The following is a 12127-nucleotide window of genomic DNA, read 5'->3' on the forward strand; positions in this document are numbered from 1 at the left end:
ATTATGCTTACACATGTAGATGCAACATGTGAGGCGTGACGTGTCCGTGTGACTATAAGTAGTTGAGACAATATTTGGTCAACTATTTTATACAATAGATATTAATGTCTATTAGTTACATGTAGTTGGGATGGCATATCAACTTCATTAAATGTAAGTGCTTAGTATAGCTATAGCATAAACTGGGCATCGTATACTAATATATAATATGATTCGTGATGTATATGGTTACTCTGATGGTCTATAAATCATTTTCTGTATAAAATCCATAATGGGTTTGTAAAAAAGCTTTTATGTCGTAGGTTTTGATTTTATGAAAGCGTCTACTTGAAACAAAAACTATCAATGTATTACTTTCAAACTTTAACTAAATGCCCAAACAACCTATTTATGTGTTTGGCTTTAAACTTTTTCGTGTTAGCAAGAAAATGGAAATGATGCATATTGATGATTTCGCTTATGGCGGTCCAAATGTTGGTTATGGAGTTTGGAATGCTGGTAAAGGTGGTCTGGCTGTTTCTGGACCGATGAGTCAATCTGCAACTGGAGCTTCTGGTTATGGTGGGTCTACTTGAAACAAAAACTATCAATGTATTACTTTCAAACTTTAACTAAATGCCCAAACAACCTATTTATGTGTTTGGCTTTAAACTTTTTCGTGTTAGCAAGAAAATGGAAATGATGCATATTGATGATTTCGCTTATGGCGGTCCAAATGTTGGTTATGGAGTTTGGAATGCTGGTAAAGGTGGTCTGGCTGTTTCTGGACCGATGAGTCAATCTGCAACTGGAGCTTCTGGTTATGGTGGGCAAGTGCAGAGCAACAAGGGGCGGGTAATGGTTATAATGGGCAAAGCGGTTACGCTAATGCTGCCTGGAGAACAGACTCATGAAAAGCTCATTGCTTTAGTGGATCTTGAACATAAACGGAAACTTGTTAGATTGCTTGAATCTTTGTCGTACTTATTTTCGATGCTACTAATCGTTTTTTTATAGTGTTAGGATGTAGTTTGTGGCTTCTTTGTTAGGCGCTAAATTTTATACTTCTACAAAACCTATTGAAATAATGTTATGTACATTACTTATATTATATGTGAGCAGGTTTACGCATTCTAAATTTCAAACTGAAAAACAATTTAATCGTATCTTTCTACTCTTTCTAGTTCGTTAACCGGATAATATTTTGTTACAGTTATGATTTTAGTGATGAACCTTAACTGACATGCCAAAAAATTTATTATAGTATACAAGTAACCCACATTATTCGGACCAAGATTGGCAAAACTCACAGGTCAGGTCGTATAATGGGTCAAAACAGGTCGGTTAAAAGGTATCTCTCTTGTTCGGTTTAAAACAGATCCCCAATGAAGTAAGTTGTTAATGTAATCGAGGAAGTATCACTGAAAGAGATTATTTGTAACTTGTATGTATTTATAGTTATTGAGTTTATTTTGAAAAAAAAAAATCATTAAAATAATTAAATATGAGTACAAACTATGAAGGTACCTAACAGGCTAATATTATGTTTGAATCATGTTTTTTCCCGGTTGCATCTATAACATCTCACTGCTGCTTGGTGGAGGTTGTTACTTGTTAGTTATTATCCCTATAAAATTATATGAAAATCAATCAAGAGTGGGCATCATAGGCTGCAGCATTAAAGTCATGAGCGGCCCTCGTTCTCCGGTATTCGCCTCCCCATTTGCCGCACAGTTGAATGTTGGTGGACCAGGTCATAGGAAAAAGGCTGTAGGAGTCCGGGCATGGCTCGTTCTTGGTTCCACTGGACAGGCTCAAATTATTGAGGCAGGTAAGCACTCTATCATGCGTCGCACGGGACTACCTGCAAGAGATCTCCGTGTCCTTGATCTGGTTCTAGCATATCCATCTACCGTTTTTGGTAGAGAACGGGCCATTGTGGTTAACCTTGAGCATGTTAAGGCCATAGTTACCGCGCATGAGATGTTGTTGCTTAATTCAAAAGATCCATCTGTTACTCCCTTTGTTGACCAGCTTCAACAAAGCATTTTGTGTCATCATCAGGTTATCTATTTTTCTGATTTCTAAATTTGTCTATAGCATTGTTTGTAAGAATGGATTTTGATTTTTTGAAAAACATGAGTTGGACCACTAGTTGTAAACTTGTAATCTATAGAGAAGAAATCTTATTGTGACCCTTATTATTCTATTGTATCACATACTAGGATCGTACCCGTGTTACACACGGGTTGAAAATAGATAAATAACAAAATCTATATACACAACCATAAAATTTCATTAAGAGGCGACAATATATTAACGTTAGGATGATCTGGCCAAAATATTAGATAGTCAAATTGTCTACATAAAAAGTTAATAATTACACAAACTTGAGTATATTAGCAAAGTCATGAAAACATTAGAGAACTGTATTATCCCAGCATGATCTTCAAAATTTCCGTCCAAAAACAAAAGCATTTTGTTTTACAACCTGAAAAACAAAACAAGCCATGGAACATGATTAAGTATTAAACTAAAATGGTAATGTATGTCATAAAGAGTTTATGTTAATATAAATATCTATAGACTTATGTAGAACTAGAAAGAAATTGTGTAAATGTAACAATTAACATATAAATATATATAATCATAAAATTTCACAAGAAAACATTTATAAAATCATAAAATTTAACATAAATTTATAACCAAAATCTTAAAAATGCATCAAACTAGTCATCAAAAACATAATATTATGAAACTATCGTATTAAATAAACACAAATATTAAAACATAACCAATATAACAAAATATTGATCATTCAGACTGTCTTAATAGAAAATTAATACTAACACAAACTAAATAGGAATTGAAATTAAGTTTAAATATGTAAATATTATTTAAACATATTTAATATAAATAGTTAAATTCAGTCAAATAGTTAATTTATTATTCAAATTATGTTTTTTTAACAAATGCAGAAAGTCAAACTGTAGAAATTGTAATTATCGGATTTGTGTATTCAGTTAAATAAATATATATTAACGTGTAAATTTAGTTGAAATACTAATAAGTTTAGTTGAAAGTGATATTAAAATTATAATAACTTTAAATATTTCAATATGCTTATTTAATAAAAATCTTTTTTATTTAAGGAATGAATTTTGAGAAACTATATAATACATTTTTGTAAACTTATTATAAATGGTGAGAATCGGTTTTTAAAATGCCATATTAAATGTGTATAAATTTAAAAATGTAAACTAATATAATATTGAAAATAATAATAATGTTTTAAATTGCACCTAACAAATGTGATTTGATTGGAAATTCAAAAAAAAAACAATAGAATATTGATTATCTTACTATAACCAATTTAACGTATTACAGAATAATCAATTAAATTTCATATATTATGAAAAATAAATAAATACATGAATACTAAAAGAAATATACATCAATATTTAAAAAAAACATTTTATCAACCAATGTTCAATCCATGAAATTAGCTTATATCTGGTTGGGGACAATAACCTGAAATGATAAAATCGAATATTAATATTCATATCACATAATAAATAAATAAAAATTATGAAAGATTTGAATTATGTGAACAAATGTAAAATTGATGTTATAACTTATAATCGGAAAATTTGAATGGTGTTACCGGAAAAACGAAATAGTGAAAATCTCCTCTGTATCTTCAATTTTGATATACAACCTAGAGAAATTTGAAATGGTATCTCCATTAACATAAATTCAAAAAAAAAGAAACGTAGTTGTAAATGAAATAAAACCTTACCGGAATAATATGATAGAGAACTAAATATAGTATAAATTCAACATACGATGAGTATAAAAAAAACTTACCGGAAAACATAAACAAAATCACCGGAAAAATATAAAAATTAAAATAAATATAAAACCACCATTGTTATAGATATAAAACCTCAAAGGAAAAACTTACCGGAACACCGTAATAACTTCAACATATCAATTCGATCTTGGATTTTGATATAGAACCTAAAGAGATTATAAACAAATAATTTAACAATTAAAATAAATATAAAAACTTACCGGAAAATCTTACCGAAAAACTGTAATAACCTCAACATATGAATAACATCTTGGATTTTGATTTACAACATAAAGTGATTATAAGAAAAACATATAACAATTCAAATAAATATAAAACATTACAAGAAAAACACACAGGAAAAAGATATAAACTTACCGGAAAAAGATATAACAAAATCGGACATTAGCGTATAAAATATAACCTTACCGGAAAACGAATAATACAATTCTAGATTACCGGAATATAGGAGATGGTGTAAGAATAAGCCAAAATAGAGAGAAAGAGAGTTTAAAATGATTATGGTGGAAAATTGTTAAGGTTTAAATAGGGTGTATGTGATTATATGACAATTGTAGGAAAGAAAAGAGGATGTCATGTGGAAATTAAGGTTTGCTTTAATAATATAGTAAGATTTACATATAACCAGTGTGGATTGGATTTTTGACATGACACAACCTTAATATTGAATATACGGGTTTGGATCATTTTCACTCCAACTTCTACTTAACACACTAGTCACATAGAGGCAAATTTGAATATTCTTTAATTGTTATGTTTGGTGCGTTAATATGTAGATACAACCAGACCAACGTTTGTATGATCTTGGAGAGCCACGGCCGAGAAAATTTAATCCTCCAACAAATACCCAAGAGGAGGCTAAAGCTGCAGAAAGATATTCTTTTGATAAGCGAAATGGACCGAAACTTCTTCCATTTGAGTTCATTGCACTTGAGGCCTGCCTGGATGCTGCCTGCACTTCATTGGATAATGAGATCAGTCTGCCTTCCTCCTTTTAAATCTGTAGAAATTTAATCCTTTGTAATATTTTTAACTTAAATCAGGCAAGGACATTGGAACAAGAAGCGCATCCAGCACTTGATAAGTTGACCTTAAAGATTAGTACTCTTAATCTGGAACGCGTCCGCCAAATCAAAAGCAGATTGGCCGCGATTACTGGGCGCGTACAAAAGGTAAGTAGATCGATAATGGTTGTATCACGATAAAAAGTACGTTGATTGAATCGATCCATGTATATTTTTACGTACTGTCTTATCTCTTGATCCAGGTTAGGGATGAATTAGAGCAATTGCTAGATGATGATGGAGAGATGGCCGAAATGTATCTAACTCACAAGCTTGACAAACAATTTGATGATTCATCATCTTCTTTTGTGAATAATGAAGATGAAGAGGTTCTTAATACAAATATGATGAGAGGTTGGAGCTTTGATTGATTATTTTCTTTTTATAATTTATATAGTCATATTAAGATAGTGCCATATAATTGGTTATGGTATTCCAGATGTTTCCGATGATGGTTTAACGCCAGAGATCCAAGAAGTAGATAGCCCGTCTGAAGGGACCCGGACTAGTACAACACGAAAAAAGTATATTAATGTGGTGGAACTTGAAATGCTTGTTGAGGCTTACTTTGTTCAAACCGAGGGTACCCTGAATAGACTATCCACGGTACGATCGTACACCATTTTGATATATTTTGTTAAAAGTATAAGCTATAAAGGAAAGGATGTTTGTTTGTGTGGTGCAGCTGAGGGAGTATGTCGATGACACGGAAGACTACATCAAAATAGTGTTAGATGACAAACAGAACCAGCTTCTACAAATGGGTGTTATGTTGACAACAGCGACTCTGGTGGTGAGTGCATTTGTGGTTGTTGCGGGCGTGTTTGGGATGAATGTTCATATCAATCTGTTTAAAAACGACACTGATAGAGACAAGGAAATTGGTATGCATAAATTTCTGTGGACTGTGGGTGGTGGTACCACTGGTAGCATCTTCTTACATGTTATGGCCATTTTCTGCTACAAGAACAAACGGATTCTTCAGTAGTAACGGGTACAATAGACCTAGTCTAAACTCGAATAATAATAGTTAAATGCTAAGTGTTGGTGCAACTGTTAGAACAACTTTCCTAATATATAGCCTTAAAGAATATGACAAAAAAGGCAATAAATGGATTGAATGATCCGAGTTGTTGCATGAATGTGTATTGTCGTCTATATTAAACATTAGATCCATTAGTTGAATGTAACGCCACCAATGTTGGTGTTTAAACATGCCTGTGATCATGTTCTCAACTAGTCGCTATCGTTTAAAATCGTTATGTAAAAGATAACAACTTTTGTTTGTTTGACACTTCATAAAACGACATTTTAAAACTTGGTGTTTAATATCTGTCCAGAGACTGGTTTAATACTTAGCGAAACAAAATCGATCCACTATTTTAATAATAAAAGGTCTGAAAACTTAAAAATAGTGGGTGTTTGTAACCAGGGCTAGTAAACGAGCCATGCGTGTGTTACTTATTTTAGTGCACGTGCCGACCGATATAAATCGTAATAATCATAATATATATTAAACAAGTCATGAGGTGCAGGATGCACGAATGTTTGAGTTTATTATGATGTAGGGTCAAAGCCCCTAACGAACGGTGGTTCCTAGGAGACAGTGCCCACAAGAAGTGGTGAGTCCAAGGGGCAGCACCTGTGCTTTACATGAAGATGGGGGTAATTAGGTAATATTACATATATTTTATTTTGACTATTATTGCTATGTTGAAAATTCATTAAAAATGTATTTTTGGATTTGTCATACGTAAATCATAAGCCCAAATGGACGGATTTATAATTAAATTCAAATTTAAAATAGATAACTACAATTGACAGTTTCCAAACCCCAATCCCGTATATACGATCTAATCACCTTTTGGCCACACTCTTTGGTTCTTAAGTCACTCTCAAATATTTACATACAAAGTTCTTATCTTGTCTGAGTTAAGGGTTGACGTGCTCAAATAGTAATAGAAAAATCAAACACGAACATACTAAGTTTAAAAATGTGACCTAAGAAATACTAAACTTGATAGGTAAATAAATAGGCAAGCGCAATTATTATTATGAATAGTATAGCTCAGGTAAGATATAAGATCGTGGACATAGTATCTCTTAACTAATACCAAGTTCTCCATCAATATGTAACCTAAGAATGTTGAAAATGAAGATGATAAACAAGAAAATGAACTAAAAACGAGATCTAGAGAATTGTAAGAGGGAATCAAATGAAAATGGGTAAATATCTAGAGCTAAAGCATCAGAGATGGAATAATGAATATGAGGAGAGATTATACCTATGAAATTGTTTTGAAACCTAATCCAACAACACCGTGTGAAGTGCTGAAATGGATTAATACCAACCAGGTTAATCCCACACATCGAGAAATGAAGGCTATGGACACACCTTAAGACCTAACCAGATGAAGCCAGATTAATTAATTAAGAACACTTATGACTTAGGCTTGTTGGGTTTGAGTTAGCTTGCGAAGGTGCGACAAATAGCCTGATAGAATCAGATTCGCTTACTAATTTCCATCAAAACCTACAAATCATTCAAGCATGCAATTACTCACCTATAATTAAACATAATATTTGCTATAAAATAGTAACAAATGTGAGTTAAATACTTAATTATAAAAATCATGTGTTAAATCTAACATATCAAAGGTTCATTTATTTTTTAAATATTACAGAAGTAGATAGCTAGTATGTAAGAGCTGCTAATTCACAAAGCGGCGGGTCCTGAACTAGCACAGCATGAAACAAAAAAGCATCTTAATGTCATGGAACTTGAAATGCTTGTTGTGACCTATGTTGTTCAAACTTCAAACCAATCGAGGGTACTCTGAATGAGCTTTCCACGGTACGTGTGTACACGATTTTGATATATTTTGTTTTAAGTATAAACTATAAAGGATGTTTGTTAATTTGTTTGGTGAAGCTAAGGGAGTATGTGGATGTCACTGAAGACTACATCAACAAGGTGTTGGATGACAAACAGAACCACTTCTGCTGTGGCTTCTTGTTTAAATATTATGATTTAAGGCAGACATAAAAGTGGTGGTGTTAATGGTACATTATGGACAAATCAGACTCCACCATACCTCATGGCCTTATGCTAATATTATATATGAATCATCTTTTAAATGTTAATTTCCAGATTATATATTCTATGACATATCCACTCTTTGTTTGTTGTTGTATTATCATTAATTTAGAGATAAAGATTATCTCAAATCATATAAATATTATCTATTAGTTGTTACTTGGTAGTTATTATTATCGCTATGAAATATGAAAATCAAGAGTCCGCATCCTTCTCCAGCCACTGCTGCACCATCGAATGTAGGTGGACCAGGTCTTCGGAAAAAGGCTACAGGAGTCCGGTCATGGCTCGTCCTCGGTTTTATTGGACAGTCTCAAGTTATTGAGGCCGGTAAGCACTCTATCATGCGTCGCACGGGAGTACCTGCAAGAGATCTTCGTGTCCTTGACCCGGTCCTAGCATATTCATCTGCCGTCTTTGGTAGAGAACGGGCCATCGTGGTTAACCTTGAGCATATTAAGGCCATAATTACTGCTCAAGAGATATTGTTGCTTAATTCAAAAGATCCATCTTTTACTCCATTTGTTGACCACCTTCAACAAAGTATTTTAAGTCATCATGAGGCATTATCTATTTTCTTGATTTCTAAATTTCTCTACACGACACGAACCTAATATCAAATATATCGGTTTCAGGTTTAGTCTAAATGGGTTCGGGTCACTTTTAGACCGATCTACGAACACATTTAGTTTCACGGGGCATGTTCCCAGGTTGTAAATTTAAAAGATATAACGATCATAAAGACATAAAGTATTACTCCCTCCGTCCCTTGAAAGTGTCCACATTTCCTTTTTAGTTTGTCCCATTGCGTCCACTTTCAAAATTTATTAACTAATTTCCAAGTTTACCCTTACACAAATGCAATATTCAAACTTTCTTAAATTTTGTGCTTTTATATGTGTTAAGGGCATTATAGTCATTTGTTAAGCAAAAAATGCAATCATTCAAGTTTTCTTAAATTTTGTGTTTTTCAAACCATGACACTTGTAAAGGGACGGAGGGAGTATAATTTAAAATTAAATATTTTATATATAGCCATTTGAGCCGGATGTCGTGCTATGTGTTTATAGGTTCAAACTGCGAGAAAACATTCTTTTGATAAACCCAAGCTTGTTCCGTTTGAGTTCATTGCACTGGAGGCCTGCCTGGAGGCTGCTTGCACTTCATTGGATAATGAGGCGAGTACATTGGAGCAAGAAGCTCATCCAGCACTTGATAGGTTGACCTCAAAGAATACTACTCTTAACCTAGAACGTGTCCGTCAAATTAAAATCCGATTTGTTGCGATTACAGGGCGTGTACAAAAGGTTATTGGCGGAAAATGGTTTTATATTATGACAAAGGTCGATACAAATAATTATTGTTTTATTCGTCCAGGTTAGGGATGAATTAGAGCAATTGCTAGATGATGACGGAAAGCTAGCCGAAATGTATCTAACTCACAAGCTAGAACAACAAGTTGATCATTCTTCCTCATCTTCTTCGTTTGTGATTAACGAAGATGAAGAGGTTCTTAATACAAATATGATGAGAGGTTGGCGCATTGATTGATTATATATCTTCTTTTATAGTTTATTGAGTTATATTAAGAAAGTGTCATATAGTATGCTATGAGTAATGTGATTAATTATAGTTTTCATATTACAGATGTTTCCAATGATGAGATCCAAGAAGTGGATAGCCAGTGTGAAGGAGGTGATAAGACACAAAGCGGTGGGGCCCAAACGCGGAAAAAACATCTTAACGTTCTGGAACTTGAAATGCTTGTTGAGGCTTACTTTGTTCAAACCGAGGGTACTCTGAATAAACTATCCACGGTACGTGTGTAAACGGATTTCATATAATTTGTTCAAGTATATAAGCTATATATAATTAAGGAACGGATGATATGTTTGATTGTTTAATTGTTTGCAGTGAAGCTGGGGGAGTATGTGGATGATACAGAAGATTACATCAAAATAGTGTTGAATGACAAGCAGAACCAGCTTCTGCAAATGAGTGTTATGTTGGCAATAGCAAATATGGTGTTGAATGCATTTGTGGTTGTTGCGGGAGTGTTCGGAATGAATATTCATATCAACCTGTTTAAAGATGACACTGATAGAGACAAGGAAGTTGGTATGCATAAATTTCTATGGACTGTGGGTGGTGGCACCACTGGTAGCATCTTCTTATATGTTATGGCCATTTTCTGGTACAAGAGCAAACGAATTCTTCACTAGTAACGGGCTACAAGGCAGGCGTAAAAATGGTGGTGTTTATGAATATAGAGATTTGGTATTAAAATTTAATACGAAGTTTTAGTCCTGTTTTTTTGTTTCTTGGTTATAATCAATTGACGTGTCAAACATTACTCATTATCAACCATACCAAGGAATTCTAAATACTTACATTATACAACATATTAATTTAAACACTAATAGAAGGGCATGTCATGACATGGTATTTGATAATTCGTCTCGAGCTGGTCTTTAGTCATCCAATGATTTGGTGCTCTTAACCTGAAAGTATATGTCACACACGCCGTTAGCTTTCGCCTAATGAGTTTAATGGAACAACTTGAGTCCCATTCAATACTCTACTACACTCTACCTTGTTATTGTTGATACACACATACACCACACATTATCTTTGTGATATCCTTCACCAAAAATGATCACAACACTCTCAAAACCCTTGGTGAATTGATTTGGAATGATTTAACTGATTATAAGAGATCACGGTCGAGTATATAAGGGTGGATCGGAGTGACATATGGTAAATGTGTTTCGTATTCGTGTCATTATCCAAAGATGCGTGGCTATAAAAGAATTTCTGATTATTGAGGACAACAGTCGTGTGACCATCCTGTTAAACAACCATTTGACTAATGCCTATATTATAAAATCATAAGGAATATAGTTAATTGTTTTTTTTTGAACGACCAACTAAGTAACCCCGGGTAAAATTAGTTTGTAGGTTCCCAAACATATAAAACCAAAATTGTACATGTGCGATATTTGATGAGCAAGAGACACGAATTTTTAATCACTTAGATTAACAAAACACATCTCATACACCACCATTGATTGTCATTCCTACTACACAATAATCAACTTCAACTTCATCATAATGACATATAAACTCGGTAGTCGGTACGTTATCGTGGTGAGGATAGCTTCATTGGGCTGGCATTTTGAAGGTTTTTATTTATTTATTTAAGCATAAACATGATGTGGTAATTTTGATGAGTTTAATAAATTGTTTTAACATATGATGAAGATAAAGAAAAGTGGGTTACCAAAATTTTCTTTCAAGATAAAAAAATTTTATGTTGCTCATGATGTGATAAAAATAGTGCACAATCGGGGTATTTTCGGGACCGGTATGGTTAATAAAAGTCAAGCAATGGGTTGGTAGGAACTGTTTCCTGGTATGTTCAGGTATTTGACCTGGTTTAACGGGATTTTATCAGGTTTCAGGTCTGGGTTTTGACTAGGTAGATCTGAAATTAGTTCTTGTGGGTCTGGTCCCGAGAAGAAACCCAAAACCTGATCCAGACCAGCAAGTCAAGTACGATCGGGGTCAGGTACCTCTTGGTCGGGTCCGGAACCAATAATAGATTATAATTATCCAAGCAGACCACTTTAATGTAGGGCCGTCCAAGCCGCTCGTCGCTCGAACTCGCTCGCCGCTCGCTCGAAAATTGCTCGGAAAATGCTCGCTCGTTTATTCGCTCGATTGAAAACGAGTCGTTCTGCTCGGTTCAGATTGTAAACGAGCCAAGCAACGAGCAAGGGTCTGCTCGGTTCGGTTTAGCTCGAATATTTTTAATTTATTTTATATATAATTATATATGAACAAATATATAAATATATAGACAAAACACATAAATATAAGCTTAAAATTTTTTTACCCCTCCAAACTTTTCATATTCCGTCAATTTAACAGTTTTATTTGTTCGATTCAAGTTTTTAGAATACTAAAAATTTGTTTACATGATCATTGTATCTCACTCTAAACTTATTTTTAATAAAAATTTACAATATATTACACGTTTGTTTAAAAACTACTAGTTTATTTATAAAATTATATTATTTACAACCTTTAAAATTATTTATTATTGAAAATTTT

At 33.3% G+C, this 12127-nt stretch overlaps 2 pseudogenes across 1 annotated transcript; both read left to right on the forward strand.

Annotated features, from left to right (window-relative positions):
• The first annotated feature begins 1665 nt into the window (after nucleotides 1-1665).
• LOC143608805 (magnesium transporter MRS2-3-like) lies at nucleotides 1666-5905 on the forward strand (annotated as a pseudogene).
• A 2289-nt stretch (nucleotides 5906-8194) lies between these two features.
• LOC143608809 (magnesium transporter MRS2-3-like) lies at nucleotides 8195-10331 on the forward strand (annotated as a pseudogene). Its single transcript, XR_013149327.1, has 5 exons — nucleotides 8195-8664; nucleotides 9099-9321; nucleotides 9392-9548; nucleotides 9662-9831; nucleotides 9934-10331. The product of XR_013149327.1 is annotated as a magnesium transporter MRS2-3-like (transcript).
• Nucleotides 10332-12127: the final 1796 nt, after the last annotated feature.

The sequence above is a fragment of the Bidens hawaiensis genome, unplaced genomic scaffold, assembly GCF_021521415.1.
Source record: "Bidens hawaiensis isolate Kalapana, Puna unplaced genomic scaffold, B.hawaiensis_p1.1 tig00419431_1, whole genome shotgun sequence".
Lineage (NCBI taxonomy): Eukaryota > Viridiplantae > Streptophyta > Magnoliopsida > Asterales > Asteraceae > Bidens > Bidens hawaiensis.